We start from the raw sequence: 18602 nt of genomic DNA, 5'->3' as shown, positions 1-18602 counted from the left end.
GCTTGGTGCAAGTTCATGGTTGCTTTCTCAATGCAATTGGTAGGTACAAATAAAGATCAAAAGAGGGGTAAGAGACAGGCTCACCTTCAGAGATATGCTCATCTAGAGACGGTTGTAATTCAGGACTAGGAGCTAAAGCTTCCAACTGGCTTGGCACATAAGGGGGTTCTTGCCACTTTCTTTGATAGATCTTCAAATGTCTTTGCTCCTTGCATATCATCCACTCATTGTTCATGTTTGGTGCATTTGCAGGAATCTCAAGAGAAATATCGAAAGGAGGAATTAAAACCAAAACCTCTTCACCAAGATTCTCCCCCTGAAGTGGTGTAGGGAAAGAAATGAACTTGTTCTTGGAACACAATATGTTCAAAGCATTTTTGAACTTGTTGATAGGTACTACTTTAGTCATAATATCAACAGGATTGAAAGAGTTATCAATCTTTTGAACCTTGACCAAACGTTTGGAGATAATGTCTTTAATAAAGTGCAACCTCACATCCACATGTTTAGTACATCCATGAAATATATTGTTTTTAGAGAGACAAATGGCACTTGGCAAATCACAATATATAGCAGAACATATACGATTAGCATGCATTTATCATTATTTATTTGATTTAATTTTCCATACTTATTTAATTAAAAGAGAGCTAATTGAGTATTTTTGTGTATTTTTCAAGAATAAGGTAATTTTGGTTATTAAAGATAATGTGGAGTAAAGTTGGCAAATATATTAGATATTGGTGGATTTTAAATCATGGGATTCAATCTTGTTACCCAAGAGAGCATCTCTTAGCCAAATTAGAAACATGTGGAGGTTTAAGTAACAAAATTGGTAATAAATCTGAAAATCGTGTAAACAGACCCACCTTCAGTATTTTGGGCATCTCTCTCGTATGAGCTCGGATTGCGATTATTTAAGATACTATGGAACAATATCGAAAATATCTACAACTTTATAGTTTTGAGTTTTTCTAAAATCCAAACGAATAAAGGTCGAATTGACAGGTAAAGAGAGAATTCATTGTGTGCGGGATACATAAAAGAGAAACCAACACATAGAACAGGAGAAGACAACACATGCAGATCTTAGCTCTATCTCTCTCATTGCTCAAGAAAAAGACCACATCTCTCTCTCTTTCTAAATTTCATCTTATTTTATGAACTTTGTTATAATAAGTAGCTAGTTCCTTTTCTTTGGGATGTAGATGAACCATGGTTATTTCATTAATTTGATTGTTCTATATCTTCTAGTTGATTGTGTTTGAGTCTGGCCAAAGATGTTCTACAGCTCAGCAAACTAAGCATGCTAAGCTTTGGTGAAGGACGATGGTCTTGCGAAGATAGGGCATATCTAGGAAGGTCATCCTTAATTTGCTTTGAAGTGTAGAGTTATATCAGTTAGTGAAAAGCATTGGAGATTTGAAATCCCAAAGATCTTCACGTATTCATAGTTAAATTTTTGCATTAATTAATAGATTTAATTTAAATTTAGTTTTGTTGAATTCAATCTTAGTAACTTAGCCTTTTAGTTCCCCATAGTTCGACCCCGTACTTTTTGCTTGCTAGATTAGTATAGAATTTTATTTTTGATTGGTTAGCGACACGATCAATATATCACTAAAATCAAGTTCTCCAAGGCTACCCTTCTGCTATAAGGTTTCCTTAACTACCTCACATCAGGCAGCATACTTAGATTCAGTTGTTGAGAGAGCAACCACATGTTGAAAATAATATTTTCAGTTAACCACATTAACACCAATAGTAAACAAGTAATCAGTTAAGGACCTTTCTTTGTCCAAATCAGCAACAAAATCAAAGGCACAATAACCCACAATGTTTAAATTTTCACCACAAACATTATCAAATAATAGTTTATAACTAACTAAACCTTTTCAAATATCTCAAGATACATAACACAACAGCTTAATGAACATCACATGACCTACTCATAAACCTACAAACTCACTCAACAACATAGGCTAAATCTGGTCTAGAATAGACCATAGAGTACATGAATTGATAACACAAGTTTGATAAGGCATTTTAGTTACAACAACATCAATATATGATTTCAACTTGAAATGAACATCCAAAGGGATATCAACAACTCTACAATTTGCATTTCCAAAGTTGTCAATTAGTTTATGCAAATAACCAACTTGAGACAATGTAAGAAAACTTTTAGATCTGTCTCTATGTATATTAACACCATAGATTTTTCTTGCAGCTCCAAAATGCTTCATTTCAAATTCAGATTTGAGCATGTTCTTCAATTTATGCATGTTGTTCTATTTATAAATCTGAAATTTATCTTTCCATACAATGAGCAAATCATCAACATATAAAAAAAGATATATGAAAGCATGAGGTACACACAATAGTGCACACAATGATCATAATAGCTTCTTTTAAACTTATTCTTAAGCATAAATTCATCAAAACTTTTATTCCACTGGTCTAGGGACTGTTTTAACCCATATAAGGATCTCAAGATTCTCAACAGCAAACAAACCTTACTTTTATCACCTTTTCTAAGTCCTTCAGGCTAGGTCATGAAAATTTGCTTCTCAAGTTTACCATTCGAGAAGGCAGTCTTGACATCCAGTTGTTCTAACTCTAAATCACATATAACAACAAAGGATAGAAGGACTCGAATAGAAGGTTGTTGAACCATAGGTGAAAACACCTCATTATAATAAATACCTTCAGTTTGAGAGTAGCCCTTAGCCACCAACCTAGCCTTAAACCTAGGCCTTTTTACACACCTAGAATCCCATACTTAAGCTTATAAACCCATTACAATCTATGATTTTCTTGCCCTTGGGTCTATCTACAAGCTTCCAAGTCTCATTCTTAACCAAAGAATCCATCTCCTCCTGCATGGCGGCCAACCACTCAACACTTTTTAGGCTATCCAGGGCCTCTTTATAGGTTTTAGGCTCACTTCCTTCAATCTGATCAGCAACATTAAAAGCAAAAGAAACTAAATCATAACCTAAACTAATGTTCTCACTCACAATAATAAACCTAGAAGGCTTTCTAATCTCTCTTCTAACCCTATCCCTTGCCGAGAGACAATTATCTAGGGGTCCCTTTTCAATAGCCTTTTGTTTAATCTTAAAGAACCACTAGGAGTGTCACACCCCACCCGCCAGTTTCGGTTACCTGCCCGACAACCTGTGGGTGCGATCCGTCACAGGATCCCCGGTCTTACCCATCAATAATAATAAATGCAAGTATAGATAAATCAAGAGCACGAGCAAGTTCAAATAATTAATCAAAGGATTACAGGAGTCCAAATACTCTAATAAAAGAATGAAAGAAATAATCAATAATCAAAGAAATAACGAATTCAGCGGAACCAATCAAAATAAACTAAATGAGTTTATTTCCAGTTTCTTTTCTAAAGCTAAATAATGCGCTTCATGAATAGCAAGAAAGGGAGTTCTCTAGTTCTTCTCCATACAATCCTCAAAATGTCAGGCAATCTGCCTCCTTCAACCATCAATGGGTGCTATAAGCGCACTCCAAGCATCTGCAGGAGGCTTCATGCAAGCTATCTCCATCTCCCACTGATGGTGCCACATCTTCTTCATACGAGAGGCTTCGATCATACGAATTCTCTTCAATTTTTGAGGACATGTAACCATCTGTACAGTTAGTATAACATACAAAGAAAGAAATGAGTTCTGACGAACTCAGTAAGGATAACACATTTCTCATCCATATGTCAACACAATCAGTAATGCATATATAATATGAATGATATGCAATAGTTACATGCTACTAAGATCTAACTATGCAAGTCTCTAGATAGTTGACATGCTTTAAGATATAACACCAGTCCTTCTCTGGGTAGGTCTAGTCACTTTGATCCCTCACAGACTAGTTACCTCTATTGGGATCCCGGGCAAAGGGATCAAGTCCTCATCAGGCATCCATGGCTAGGGATTAAGTCAACACTCTCTTACCACGATCATTGGCATGAAATCTGGCGCATGTTGGGGTTTCTAATCCAATGCAAGGTCATACTGGTAACATATTATATGAAGTCTAGATACTTCCCCTTTCACACCAACCAACTTGGTTCCATATCTTTTGAAACCTAAGAATGAGAACCCTCACGAACTGGCTACCGCTGTTGGATTCCACTCCCTAACTATCACATCCCGTCCTAAATCCACCAAGGGGTACCCTATCTGGATTACCCGGGGGAGTGATTCACGATCCCGCCGATCAAGTTTAGGAACGATCATAGCCACTTAGCACAATAATACAATCAAAAGCAAGAACAAATATTTGTATTCAATTACTTTAATAATAAAAGTCAATAAAGAACCTCAGAAGGATTACAAAAGAACATCAGAGTGCGGAAAAGATACCAATAAGATACATAGTCAAAAATCTTAACCTTCACCGTTGGGATCCCACACGCCCTTTCGATCTCCAGCTTCACGCCCTTGCAAACCAATCCGCTGGCTCTTCCTCTCATCGGCAGCAACACCTTCACACCTTTATTGCCCTTTGGGCTATTTGGGGATATTATAATATGATTACCCACTCTTCCACTCCCCTAAAGCTTCAAGATGTCATATTGCGCTTGCAACACGCGATCCATGAGTTCACCCCTATCCCACCTAATCACCTCCCTAGCAAACATATACCACTCATTAGGTGGGACCCTCCATCTCCGGGTAGGATCAAACTAAATGTGGATGGCTCCTCCTTTATTAATCAACATGCTCAAGGATTGGTGGTCTCGCTCGTGACTCTCATCATCAAGTGATCTTTACTTTTGGACAAGGCACAGGCTGCCAGGATTCTCTTACCGCCGAAGCACAAGCAGTTCGCCGAGGTCACAAGCAGTTCGCCGAGGTCTTAGCCTTGCTCTCAACTTCCAGATCACAAATCTACAAGTTGAGAGTGACAACCAATCGCTTGTTCTTTCCCTTCAGCATCCAGACTCTAATTGGTTCATGTACCATTTCTCCCCACCCACCTTTTTAACTTAGATTTTACTCTTTGATTCTCTAATGTGTAAGATTCTTCGAGAATTTCAGTTAAATAAATAAAGGTTTTCTTTCCCACAAAAAAGAAAAAGAAAAAAAAAAGAGAAAGGTTGGTTCAGCCTGTTCGGTTCATTGTTTGACCCAAGTTTCAACTCAATGTCGAAATTTCGTCCGTTTTGATCGAAAATGTGGAAATTTCCCCAGTTCGTCCAACTAGTTTAATTTCAGTTTCTACCAAAACATAGAGATTTTTTTTCGGTCCGCTGGTTTTCTGTTTGGACGATCCAAATACTGAAATTTCACATGTTTTGATCGAATTTTGTCCCATCGTTGATAACCTGTATACCTGTAAACCCGTTGGCCTTGCTCTTCATTCGTTTCTCTCCCGCACAGCCCCACTCGGTCTCTCTATAGGGACACCCAACGACAGCCATCTGATCTCTCCTCCGTGGTTTTCGTCCTTTTTGCTTGAATCCTAGTCTCCCACTGTATCATCATCTTTCTGTTAGGCTTTTCTGCATTCAAAGTTCGTTGAGAGTAAGCCTTTACTCCGTACAAATGCAGCAGTTCTAGGTTTTCATTTTTGTTTGCACTTGTGGAGTGGTTTCTTTGTGAAAGCCGGAAGCTGCAGATCTGCAGAAGCCTCAAAGGTTAATGAGGGGAGTCTGGCCTACGTTGGAAGTAGTTTCAGGTCCATGGATACAACAACATTTGAAGTTTGTATTCTTTTCCACCAGTGTTATTATGGTAATACTAGTAAGATATTTCTCTGTGAACTTCAATACATATTTATATCTTCTGCTTCTTTGCATCCAGTCTTTCCATGTTGAATTGTTCAATCTATCATAGAAATTTGTTGTAAGGGTATTTGGATTCATCTATACTGTTAATGGGTTCGCTGAGTTTAATTTATCGGTGTGATATGGACTTCCTTGAGCAATCAATCCAAGATACAATGAAGTTGTTCAGTAGACCTTTCCTTTTTTCACGAAACTTTAGTTTACTTCCTCTCACACCCCATTGTCCTGCCTTTAATTAAGCTCTCAGATTTGGTTGTCAGCAGTAAGGAACCCTAGTAAAGCCCATATGTTTGCTGCCTAGCAACATGTCAGTAGTTTAATGGTATACTTAGTTTTCTCATATTTTAATAAGTACGGCAGGGACAGTCTAGTCCTTTATTTAACTCCAGTTAATTCATTCTTTTATTTCAATTGAGTTGTAATAAAGCAGTTAAGGGTCAATTTAGAGTTCTACCAAAAAAAAAGGAAGTCAAATCCAAGTAGGTTTCCTAATATAAGTCCAATTCTTTTATTGTAAGATAAATACCCTATGACCCCGCCCCAATTGATGATCAGTTGACAAGCTGATTATTATATGAAACTTCTCAGCCTTGCTGCTTAGTATTGTCTCTTTACACTTCTCAGTTTAAATAGTGTTCTCAGCCCTTGGAAGGGTACTTCCAAGTGTTTGATAAAAGGTTTCCAGTGAACACAGGCAAGAATGCTTCAAGTGGTTGTGGATCTCAACTTACACAAGTCATTCCAGCCCCTCCAGAGATCATGACAAGGCTTCTTGATGTAAACCAGGTCTAGGGTTGGGGTTATTTTAGTAATTTCCCTAGACTTGGGGTTTGCCTAGGAAATTCCAGCAGAAGGGGGAGGTTTTATGGTTTCTAGGATACTAAGGCCTGCTGAAATTGAGATTCAGATCTGAATTCTATTGTAATCAGATTTCCAGATTTGAAATTTGAATTCAAATGTCAAATTAGGGTCTCGTCTAGGGTGGAAGAAGACTCAACTATGCTGGTTTTGTACTCGCAGAATTGTTATCTGTACTCTTCTCTGTCAAAGTATGAACTGAATGAATAGAACTAAACAAACCCAGAATTCTGCAACTTAAAAAATTCTGCAACTTATCAAGGTAGAAGATGAAGTGCAGGTTTTTCTAAAGTTAGGGAATTAGGTTTGAATTGAAGAAACTAACAGTAGGGATGGTACTTAGGGGTTTATGTGATCCTAATGCAGGTAGAAGGGTGGGTTTAAGGGCTGGGAATGGAAGGTCTGCAGGGGACTGAAATCTTTGGTGTCATGGGAAAGGGGAGACGCGTGGAGGGACCGGTGGATGCTAAGGGAAGTAGGGGAAGGGGATGGGGAAGTCGTGGGGCTTAGGAATGGCTTAGGGTAGTTGTGGGTTTGGGGAATGCTTCTGTTAAGGTACAACAGCAAAGTGGGAGGGGATTGTCTGGTGTGCAAGGTTTTGGGGGGGGGGGGGGCTTCTCTTACTTACTTGGAAGCTTTGATGAAGGCTTGAAGGCTTTGATGATTACTGGAAAACTACTGGATTGTTGAAGAAGATGAAGAACTTGAACAAACTTGAATGAAAATGCTGAACATTGAAGAATTCTTTTTCAAAACCGGCCGAGGCCTCCTCAGAAAAGGAACCCTGGTCCTTAATAACTTTTCATTCAATGATCCAGGCTGAAAAATACGGTGCAAGAAGAGGCTATTACTAGAAGTTCACATCCCTAGGATTGGAATCTTGTAAAGACACTTGACCTGGGACTCAAGCTAACACTTCCAACTAAAAACAAACTGTATAAGGTAAGATCTGTAAGAACTCTTTTAAATAAAGAATCTTATCGTATCCACAAATAACTAACTTCTAAAGGACTTGGACTTTTCATAATTCACAATTGACTAACCCAAATAGAAAAACAAGAGTAGATCCATGACCCTTGTATCAAGGTGAATCTATCCATACCCATATTGAGCTCTATAAAAGGGTTGAAAAATGACCAAAATACCCCTGGGGGGGGGGTATTCAGCTTGCTTGGATTGGCCATTTGGTTCTGAATTTTAGGACCCAATTATGGGAGGGTTAGCGTGTTCACATTAGTCCTCCCCTTCTTGAAAGCATTCATCTCCTAATGAATGCGCTTGTCATGCATCATAGGATCAATCCTCTAGAGAGCTTGCGTGCGAATTTGACTAGTTGACCTCTCAACTTGCAGTGGGGAGAAAGTAATAGGTACAAGGCAGCCAATACTACTCCTAGACAGAACTCTGGAAGAATGATGGATTGATGGATGTGGTCTTTAAGTCTGGGAGCCTCTTTTTCAATATACCAGGAGGGTATGAGGAGGTAGCTGGTGAAGCTTTTGGAGTCCTTCTCTATCACCACCTTTGTAAGTGGCGTGGCTACGGCTTGGATAGCTCTTGTAGTATCCTCTCGGGAAGAAGTGTGAGACCCAAGGGAGGAACTGTCTTGCAAGGAATTGGCGCTGGTGTAGCTCTGATGTATGGGGGCAGCATTTTCTCCATAGTGCTAGGAACATAAGGGGTCCCCAGTTGTGTAGGTACCTCTTTATCTTTGATTGGTGCTGCTGGTTTGGTCATGCGTCTACATTCTGTGAGGGCATCTTTGTCAATCAGCATGTGCTGGACTTCAAGGACTTGAATCTCCTTGTGGTCCTTCCCTGTTTTAACCTTAGGTCACCATCAAATTCTTCTAATCTGGCTGTAAGAGACATGGACAACAGCTGTATCTCTTTTGTAATCTCTCTTCGACCTGATGTTGGTCCAAGTAGGTTACCTTATCACTGTAGTCTTCTAGGTTGCCTCTGGTGTTTGCCATGGGGCCTCTGTGTCAGGAGTTGGTTAACGCATATTTGGGACAACAACTCCCCTTCTTTGAGGAGACTCCCTGGCTAGGTGCTTTTTTACTCCAAAGTCAATTTTATCAATTTTCTCTGGCACATCTTCTGGAGGAAGCTTCTGATTGGGTGAAATTATCTTTCTATTTGATGTGACATGGTTTGTAGAGTCACTCGAGGTGCTGCCTCCTGTGTGTAGAGCTTCTTGAGTTGGGGCTTCTGGCTTTAATTTTTCCTAGACTGAAACGGACTTGACTCCAGGCTCATCTTCAGTTTGTGGCACAGGGCTAAGACTATGCTGATGTTCTTGGCTAGCTCGTATCTTTTTGATTTCTGCTAGTAGGTTTAGTGGTAATAGGACAATTACATAACCATTGTGGACAAACTCATAGACATTTTCTCTCCCCATAATTGTTACATCATTGTCATACAAGCAATGTCTCCCAAATACAATGTCTCTCACCCTCATAGGAATTACATACTATCTTATCATTATTCAAGAGGGAGACACTATAGAGGTGGGGATGCTCTTCTAATTTCAGGTTGGCCCTTTTTACAAATGTATCAGACACCAAGTTGACACTACCACCACTATCAATTAGTACCTTGCCTGTACAATTACCTGCTTTGACCTGGGTGTAGAAAGGACAACTCCTGTTCTAATCTTCATCTTCATCTTTGGAAACACAGAATTTGGAGAGGAAGTTTACTGATTGTCCATGCTCCAAGTGACCTCCAATGCGAGTGCTGTTGGTCAATTCTTCCATGCCTCTGGCTATTGTTGATTCATCTATGATGGTACTAGGGTTGCTGGAAACTGCAGCTCTGATACTATTTGATGTAAACCAGGTTTGGGGTTAGTTTTAGTAATTTCACTGGACATAGGGTTTGCCCAAGAAATTCCAGCAAAAGGGGGAAGGTTTTAGGGTTTCTAGGGTACTTAAGGCCTGCTGAAACTGAGATTCAGATCTGAATTCAATTGTAATCAGAATTCCTGACTTGAAATTTGAATTCAAATCCAAACTAGGGTTTCGGCTAGGGTGGAAGAAGACTCTACTATGCTGGTTTTGTACTTGCAGAATTGTTATCTGTATTCTTCTACCTCTCAGAGTATGAACTGAATGAATAGAAAATCCTGATTTCTGCATCTTCAAAAATTCTGCAACTTCTCAAGGTGGAAGATGAAGTGCAGGTTTTTCTGAAGTTAGGGAAGTAGGGCTCATTTGAAGAAACTAACAGTAGGGATGGTATCTAGGGGTTTATGTAATCCTAATGAAGGTAGAATGGTGGGTTTAAGGGCTGGGAATGGAAGGTTTGCAGGGACTGAAATCTAGGGCTGGGAATGGAAGGTTTGCAGGGACTGAAATCTAGGGCTGGGAATGGAAGGTTTGCAGGGGACTGAAATCTAGGGTATCATGGGAAAGGGGAGAGGTGTGGGGGACCTGCGGGTGCTAAGGGAAGTAGGGAAAGGGGCTGGGGAAGTCGTGGGGCTTAGGGGAATGGCTTAGGGTAGTTGTGGGGTTAGGGAATGCTGCTGTTAAGGTGCAGCAGCAAAGAGGGAAGGGATTCTTTATTGTGCAAGGCAGGGATGGGTGGGGAGAGCTTCAGACAAGAGGGAGGGGGCTTCTCTTACTTGGATGCTTTTATGAAGGCTTGAAGGCTTTGATGATTACTGGAAAACTGCTGGATTGGTGAAGAAGATGAAGAACTTGAACACACTTTAACAAAAATGCTGAAGATTGAAGAATTCTTTTCAAATCCCACCGAGACCCGCTCCAAACAGGAACTCTGGTCCTTAGTAACTTTTCATTCAATACTCCAGACTGAAAATTACAATGTAAGAAGAGGCTATTTATAGCCTAAAAACAAAAGGCTCTAATTGGTTTTGGGAATCTCTAATAGACAAAGATCTCAACTCTAGACTACCATACTCAAAGGGAATCAAATTACTACAAGTTCACAACCTAAGAATTGGAATCTTGTAATGACACTTGACTTGGGACTGAAACTAACACTTCCAAGTAAAAACAAACTTTATAAGATAAGAACCCTTTTGGATAAGGATTCTTATCTTACCCCCAACTAAGTAACTTGTAAAGGACTTGGACTCCTCATAATTCAAAATTGACTATCCCAAATAGAAAAAAAAAGGTAGATCCATGACCCTTGGATCGAGGTGAATCTATCCTGACCCCATATTGAGCCCTAAAAAGGGGCTGAAAAATGACCAAAATACCTTTAGGAGATATTCGGCTAACTTGAATTGGCAATCTGGATATGGGTTTTTTGGACCTAATTATTGGGGGGGGGGTGTCAACTGTGTTCACATCACTTCCTCGTCCAGGTAACTAGTAGCCAACATTCCCGTTCATCTCTCTCTCTCTTCCCCTTAAATTTTAATTGGCTTGCTACCCCTTTTCGATCCTGTGTTTATCTTGAGGCTAAGAAACCCAAGAATTCACAAATTAGCCATCAGAATCACCTCATATTTGAACCACATAATTCCCTCGTAGCTGTTAACCTTTGATCCAAAACTGAATAGATTTTGACCTCCCGATCTTGAAGTTCCTGATTTGAAAGTTGAAACCCTATTTTCAAGATTCAAAATCTAGATTTTCTATAACTCCAAATATAACCATCAGGATTCTACCAAACCTGATGAGCATCTCTCAGCAGTTACTACCTAGGTTCAATCCAAGATTTTGCCTAGAAAGAGAAGTAGAGAACTCTAAAGTCCCCAACTCCATCTGAAGGATTTACCCACTATCACCCTATTTTATTGGATGCCTTTGAAACCCCATGAAATCTAACCGAATTCCTTTAAGACAAACCTAACCATCCCATTTGAGCTCTTATACATTTATGATTTATCATCTCCGTCATTAGCTGCAGCAATACTTCTTTCATACCCCGTATCCTAAAACCCTACCATAGGCCATAAGTGAACCTTCCCTAACCGTGTATTTGGTGTTGGTTTTGATCAAGATCTTGGAAGAATTGGCTCCTAGTTGTGTACTTGATTTTCAGCATTCAAGTTGTCTGACTGAGACTGATGAATCTATTTTAGCTCATGTTTATTATTTGCACCATAATAAATGAAAAATTCAAGTTAAACGTAAGTTATTGGATGGACCATTAAGTTAGGAACAGAGTATGCTGGCATAATACATACTTTAATAAATAGAAAATTCGTAGTTAAATTGAACACCTTTATGTGGACCATCAGGTTAAAGCAGAGTAAGGTGCATGCTCTGGTAGTGCTACGAGGTAAAACAGCTTGGTACGTGGTGCTACACCTCAACCATTTGGGTATCTTACATGATTGTGAAGACGACAAGTCAATGCTAGGTGATATAGAGCAACAAAAACCAAGGCGACACCAAATCGCCTTAACTAAAAAATGGGCCAAGGCGCCTAGGCGGCGGTGTAGAACAAAATTCCGTTGAAACTTGCGAATTTCCACCGAAATTTCCCATTTTGGGAACCTCGGAAACGAAAAACTAGGGGACCAAAAAAAATCCCAAGTTTCGATTGAAATTGTTGAAACCTCGAAACCTGGTTCAACCCAGCTAGACCAGCTGGTTCATGAGAAAAAAAAATTCTCAAATTTCGTGGAAAACATGAGAAATTTCGTGAAAACCTGGGAAATTTCGTGGAAACTTGGAAAATTTTGTGGAAACTTGAAAAATTTAGTGGAAACTTGAGACTTTTCTGCAAGTTTCGTAGCTTTCCCATATTTTCAATTTTTCGTTTCTTTCATGTTTCCCCAAATACCCCCTCCATCAGGACTTCCCTATCCGAATTGTGTATTCCCTCAAGCTAGTTATCTTAGGCATGATGATGACTAGACTTATAAAGTTACAGTTGTCGATTACCTTGACAACCATAGGCATAAAATTTCATGGGATGTCTATGTTCGTTGAATGGAGGAGAAGATGTTACATGCATAATACTACTCGGTTTACATGATGGATCCACCAAGGCACTCCTCTTGGCACTAAGTTGTACTTTCCTTTTATTGTCAATTACTTTGTATTTGATGTTTTGAAGTTAGAAATTATATATTGAATGTTATGTACTTAAGTAGTTAAGTTTATAGTGTACTTTTCGAACAACTTTACATTGATGTTATGTGCATTAAATGACATATCTACATTGATTTTTTTTAGCAAAATACAACCAATGTGTTCTTTAAACTCTAATTAGCTTAAATACAGAGTCCCACCTAAAATACTCCCTAAAACCTGTAGAAACTTCATGTCGAAACTTGCACAAAAAAGTCCTAAATCTCCTTGAAATTTCCCAGTTTCCCACCTAGGTTTCCCATTTTCACCTAGTCGAAACTTGAGTTTCCGTTGAATTTTTTTCTATGGGCGGCAGGCAGATATATACTTTAAAGTGAAAACCTTAAATGAGGGTTTTCTTTTTCCCTAACTTCTACATATTTTAATGTGGGAAGCATAATGCTACCCATGCATGTGCAGTGTGTGGCCCCCTGTTCAGAATAAAATTAGTACTGCAAGCCATGTGTCAATTGTAGATATAGGTTGAAAACAAGAGTAGATTAATTCAATTTCCATAGGCAGTGATGTAGTCCTAGATTGAGATAAATAGTAGCTAGTCTTCCGAGATCTCAATTCAGTACCAACTCAACAGACCACAAGATTGTCCCTTTAGGAATTTCGGTTAAGGCCCTGTGGTTAAAAGGATGCACCTTCAAGTGATGTCCTGGGTTATACACATCAACCCTGATCACTTGTAGGTTTGATGGCCATTGTTGCTTCAGTTCTGGCATCACCTGCTTTTCTGTTGATTATTGTTGCTTAGGTCAGTATGATGCTCCTCTTCTCGTCTTGCTTTTGTCATCTTCCCCTGAAACCCTGATTTGAGAAATTGTTTTTGTCATTGTTTCCGATTTGTTTTTCTCCTGTCCCCTGCCATCTTCATATTACAAATTTGTGGGTTTTTCTTTTCCTCTCATTTCCCATTTGTTCCCCATTTCTGAAGAACTTGGCACATGATGAATGAGAAGAGGCAGGGAGGGGATATGATGTAACCAGTTTTGGGCCCCCCATAATTGGACCCAAAAAACTAGATCCAAAGGCCCATCTTAAAGCTGGCTGAATACCGCAGGTGTATTTTGGTCATTTTTCTGTCCTTTTAGGGCTCAATAAGGGTCTGATTGGAATCCCCTCGATTCAAGGATCATGGGTCTACCTAGCATCTTGTTGGTTATTTAAAAGATTCCTTGCCAGTTGCTATTATTGAGTCCTTATCTTTTATGGATATGATTCCCAATTTGAGTCTCAGTTAAATTACGTAGGAGATTCCTTTTGATAGGTATTCAGTTGTAAGTAGAGTCCAAGTCTAGTCAATTAATTAGAGTTCAAGTTGAGTCCAAGTGTCCCCATGTAATATGGCTATGAATAGCCCTTTTATTATGAAGTAAACAGGTTGGAGTTATTGAGTAAAATCAGGCTTGGGCCGTGGGAAGAAAACCTGAGGCCTAAGCTGGGAGTTCTCTTGAGTTCAGCAATTTCAGCATTCTAGTTTCCAGTTCCAGCAGCTCTTCTTCAACTCACTACAAGCAAGCCTCCATTACAGCAGCAATTACCTTCTTCCAAGTAAGTACGCCCTTACCCCAGCCCCGCCCCTCCATCGCAAGACCCTCCCCCGCCTCTCTCGTCTCCCTTTGGTAGCAGCAAAACCCCACTCTTTTTCTTCCACTATCTTTCTTGATTCCTGCAAACAGCTGAGGAAAAACCAAGATCCATCGCAGCCTCTTCTTGGATTGCAGACTTTTCTGCAATTGAAATTTTTCTGTGTTTCTTTAGATTCTTGCGGCATAATTCTAGAAAAGGAATAACAAAGAATCACAGAAGAAAGAAAAAGAAAACAGAAAGAAAAGAAGGCGAAAAAAAGAAAAAAAGAAAAAGGAAAGAGCAAAAAAAATAAGGGTAATTTTCATCTGGACTCCCTGAAGTTTGGTCCATGTCATTTTTAGTCCAAATAAATGGACACTTTGCGTCTACCTCCCCTGAGGTATCCAATAAGATCAATTAAGGACAATTTATGATTTTTATGACCAAATTACCCCTACATCTATTCTACCTAAGATTTACATCATGTCTTCGTAATGAACTCCAACGATCAAAATCAAAAGAATGGGGGATTTACTCCATTAAACAAAGCACATGGCAGGAGTAAACACTCCGTCACAGTTTCAGCCTCTCCGTCGAGTCGTAGTCTAACCGCCGGCGACTGCAGAATCGGAGGTTCGACTGCAGAATCGCCTATCCTTCTTAGAGAACAATCTTTAACGAAAATTACAAATATTCCAAGCCATCAGATTGTGGGTTTGGAGAGTTACCGCTAAAGGCAATGCTGGAGCAAGCAACGACGCAAGTCTGAATAACGGTATTCTCTTGCCCTGTGAAAGGTTGTTTGAGAAAACTAGTTTTCTGCAACAAAACCCACCGTGTCTTGGCGAAGAAGAAACCCCGAAGCTCAGCACTGATGTTGAGGGAAGGTAAGATTCCAGTGGTGAGATTAAGCTTCATTACGATGACAGCGAACGTAACATTCGGAAGTAGACTCACCACCATAGCCCTGATGGTCACTTACTGCCATGATGGAATTTTTTTCTTGCTTTTTGAATACCTGGTCGACTGAAGACGCTTTATCAAGGGCGCTCTATTTCCTCTTCGACATTTTGCGCTCTCCAATCTCATCCGCTTTTGATGCTTGCCATCGTTGGAGTATGGAATTTGGTATCTGGAATCTCATTTTTTCAACGTTTTGGATCACTGTGGTGGGTGTGATGGGTTTTGAGAGTGGGTTTTAAACAAGAATTAAAAGCATTTATTTTTTATAGCATGAAATTAGGGATATAATAATTGGAATTGTTTTTTCCATTTTTTTTTGCCCAACAACTGGAATTGCAGAGTACAGAGAAACAACTGGAATTGCAGAGAACAGGGAAACCTGCTTTATTTTATGCGTTAAAGAGGGAAATTATTTTTAATGTTTATTCAATTAAATATCTCACTCGTAGAACAGATGTGAGGGTATTTTGGTCATAAAAATCACAAACTGTCCTTAAATGATCTTATTGGATACCTTAGGGGAGGCAGATGCAAAACGTTCATTTGTTTGGACTAAAAATGACATGGAGCAAACCTCAAGGAGTCCAGATGAAAATTACCCAAAAAATAAAGAAGAAGAAGATCGCAAGTTTTCTCTACCCTTTCCATTATTCCCTAAGTTCTTCGTTTCATTTATGGTTTGTTAAAACCCTAACCCTCCCTTCTCCCCTTAACTGTAGACTTCCCAAACTTTTCCCATCCTTTCCCTTAATTGATAAAACCCTAATCCACATCTCCTTTTCCCACCCTTTCCATTACTTTTTCCAAAATCATCCAAAACCATACCCATATTTATCCTAATTCATCCTTCCCCTTTCCCATCAATCCTAGTGCATCCCATCTCTTTTCCTACATACTCTAGTTTACCTCTTCTCCTACAAACTGTAGTTTATCCAAATATCCCCGTAAGTTAACCGTTTTTTCTTTTTAAAACTATTCCATAACATACCCAAACCCCCCCATAGGATACCCATAGGCTCCCAGGAACTCAAAACATCTCTTTGTCAACCCACATACCATATCCTAGGCCTTTGAGAGCCCATTATTTGCTTGTTCTTATTAAAGAGTGTCCTTCTAGATCTAACCCAGGCCTTGGGTTACATCAGGATAATTGCAAGTAAATTCCAAGAAAGTCTTACACTCTTACCCCAAAAACAAATTTTAGCTTCTTTAAGCCTTTAAGTTTTTCAGAGGCTGAAACCCTGAGGGAGAGGAGCTTAGGATCGAGAGAGTGGAAAATGATGAGGAAACCTGGTTTAATTCACTTAGTATGTGTTTGATGACATTTCGGTGTTAGTAGCATAGTTCTTTGTCAGATTTATTTTCAGTGTTCCTATGCTATAAAACTGTTTTCTGGCTTGAGTTTACATGTTTGATAGATCTGTTCTAAAAACATCTCTAGAACAGTTGTAGAATAGTACGGCATTTGATAAAAAAATTTCCTACCATAGTTTCAACTAATAAATTTCATAATTAACCATATCATCTAACTAGTTAATGAAAATGACTTTAAGCTTAAATTTCATCCATAATATATATTCCTTTAATGCCAAATATATGTTTCTTCTAAAAATGTTCAATATACAATCAACCCAATTAACTGCAAGATAATTCTTCTTTATAGAGATCACCAGTTCATCCACAACTCATATCATGTCATATATCTTATAATAGAATAGAAAGAATACATTCAATCTATGTATAAAATGATGATGATGTTAAAAAAAAAAACCATCATATCATATATCTTATAATAGAAAAGAAGAAAACATTCAACATCTATGTATAAAATGATGATGATGTTAAAAAAAATACTATCTTTAATTATCTTCACCTAAAGAGTCCTTACTAGACTTTAACAATCTAGACTGGTGTCATAGTACCTTCTACCTAGCTTTATCAAAATAGATAAAAACCCACATATGATTGTTTTAATATCTACATTGTGATATATACAACTTCAACCTAATAGCCAAAAAAGACCATGAGATAAATACAACTTCAACCTCGTTGCCAGCAAAGACTATCACTACAATTCTTCAAAACCTAAATAGTCTAGGTAAGAGTTCACATCTATATCGTCTTTATGAACCACGCCCTTCTCTGAAACAACAGTCTCTGAAACAACAGAAGAAAAATATTTTTGCCGAGTGAGGTAATCCCACATGCATTGATTTCCTTCATGTAATCTTCTTTTGTTAGACCATCCATGCCATCTAGTAAAGTGTCAAGCTTCAGTGCTTGAGTAAAAAACAAATTGGGGAGTCTAGTCTGGAGGGGAAGCCCTCTGCATCTTCCAGTTACAATACTTGCCAATGAGTAACAAAGTCCTTGTGGCTTCTTTTGCCACACCATGCTTCCATTTGGTAGTTCTATCAGGATGGATAATGTTGATGGGTTTATCATCAATCACTAGATCCACATCCATGATTTTTGTATACTAAATTGTGGTGGGTGTTTTTTGGCTCCACATCATCTGGAGTATTATATTCAGCTTTATCTTCTAAGGTTCAATAGCTTGGCTTTTTCTCCTATTGCCACGCGCACAATGTTCACCAAGAATCAGCTTTAGCCCTCAAAAAATGGCAATCCATTCTTTCTATACTCAAGTAGGTTTTTCCTGAATTTTATAACCCAAGTCGTTAGAATAGATTCAATGACATTGGAACGAAGTTACTACTACACAACTGTCAATAGATATAGTTACCTATATAGCTCTATTCCATAATCATCATCAATTGTTCCAGTAGTTCTGAATATTAGTTTGAAACAACTATATTCAGATTGCAACTTACTCTTATCTTTTTGCAAAGTTGGTCTCTTGCAAATTTTTTCTTCAGAGCAGCCTCTAAATGTATATGTATATCGTCCATCCTGATTTGTTAAATGTGGCTGCAGTCCTGTTTTCCATTTTGACATTTTCAACCATTAAACCAATAAAAACTTTTAGATAATTAGTTGACCAATGTATAGTATCCTTCTTGGTATTGGTTCCATTATATTTGAAATTTCTACCAAACAAAATATGTTCAATGGCAATTTTCTAAACCATCCACATATAATCTTACTCAAACAAGAGGACAATAGACTGACACTGGAATGTACATATGAAACTCATATGGCTTTCCCTATTTATTTAAGATATAAAAAGGGTGATCAGAAATGTTTATAGCAGTTATTGACAGCAGCATGGCATTTATTCATGTCATATACAAAACCAAGAGAGAATATTAAAGGAGATCGCAAGAGTAAATACAAAGCTGAGATGAATGGTCATTTCTGAGGGCCTCAAAG

At 38.6% G+C, this 18602-nt stretch overlaps 1 protein-coding gene across 6 annotated transcripts in view; it reads left to right on the top strand.

The window, feature by feature from the left end:
* The first annotated feature begins 5160 nt into the window (after nucleotides 1-5160).
* LOC149016697 (2-oxoglutarate (2OG) and Fe(II)-dependent oxygenase superfamily protein) overlaps nucleotides 5161-18602 on the top strand; it is a 45025-nt gene continuing 31583 nt past the window's right edge. For 4 of the 6 annotated variants that reach the window (XM_089154756.1, XM_089154757.1, XM_089154759.1 and 1 more), the window contains exon 1: nucleotides 5161-5759. The gene's annotated coding sequence lies outside the window, so the exon portion shown is untranslated. Of the gene's footprint in view, nucleotides 5769-18602 lie in introns of all 6 variants that reach the window. The other 2 variants (XM_089154758.1, XM_089154755.1) reach the window with 2 other exon arrangements.

This window comes from Hakea prostrata, chromosome 5, assembly GCF_041222555.1.
Source record: "Hakea prostrata isolate BN-2017 chromosome 5, UWA_Hpros_2, whole genome shotgun sequence".
In the NCBI taxonomy this organism is placed as follows: domain Eukaryota; kingdom Viridiplantae; phylum Streptophyta; class Magnoliopsida; order Proteales; family Proteaceae; genus Hakea; species Hakea prostrata.
This window is presented reverse-complemented; position numbering and strand designations above follow the sequence as displayed.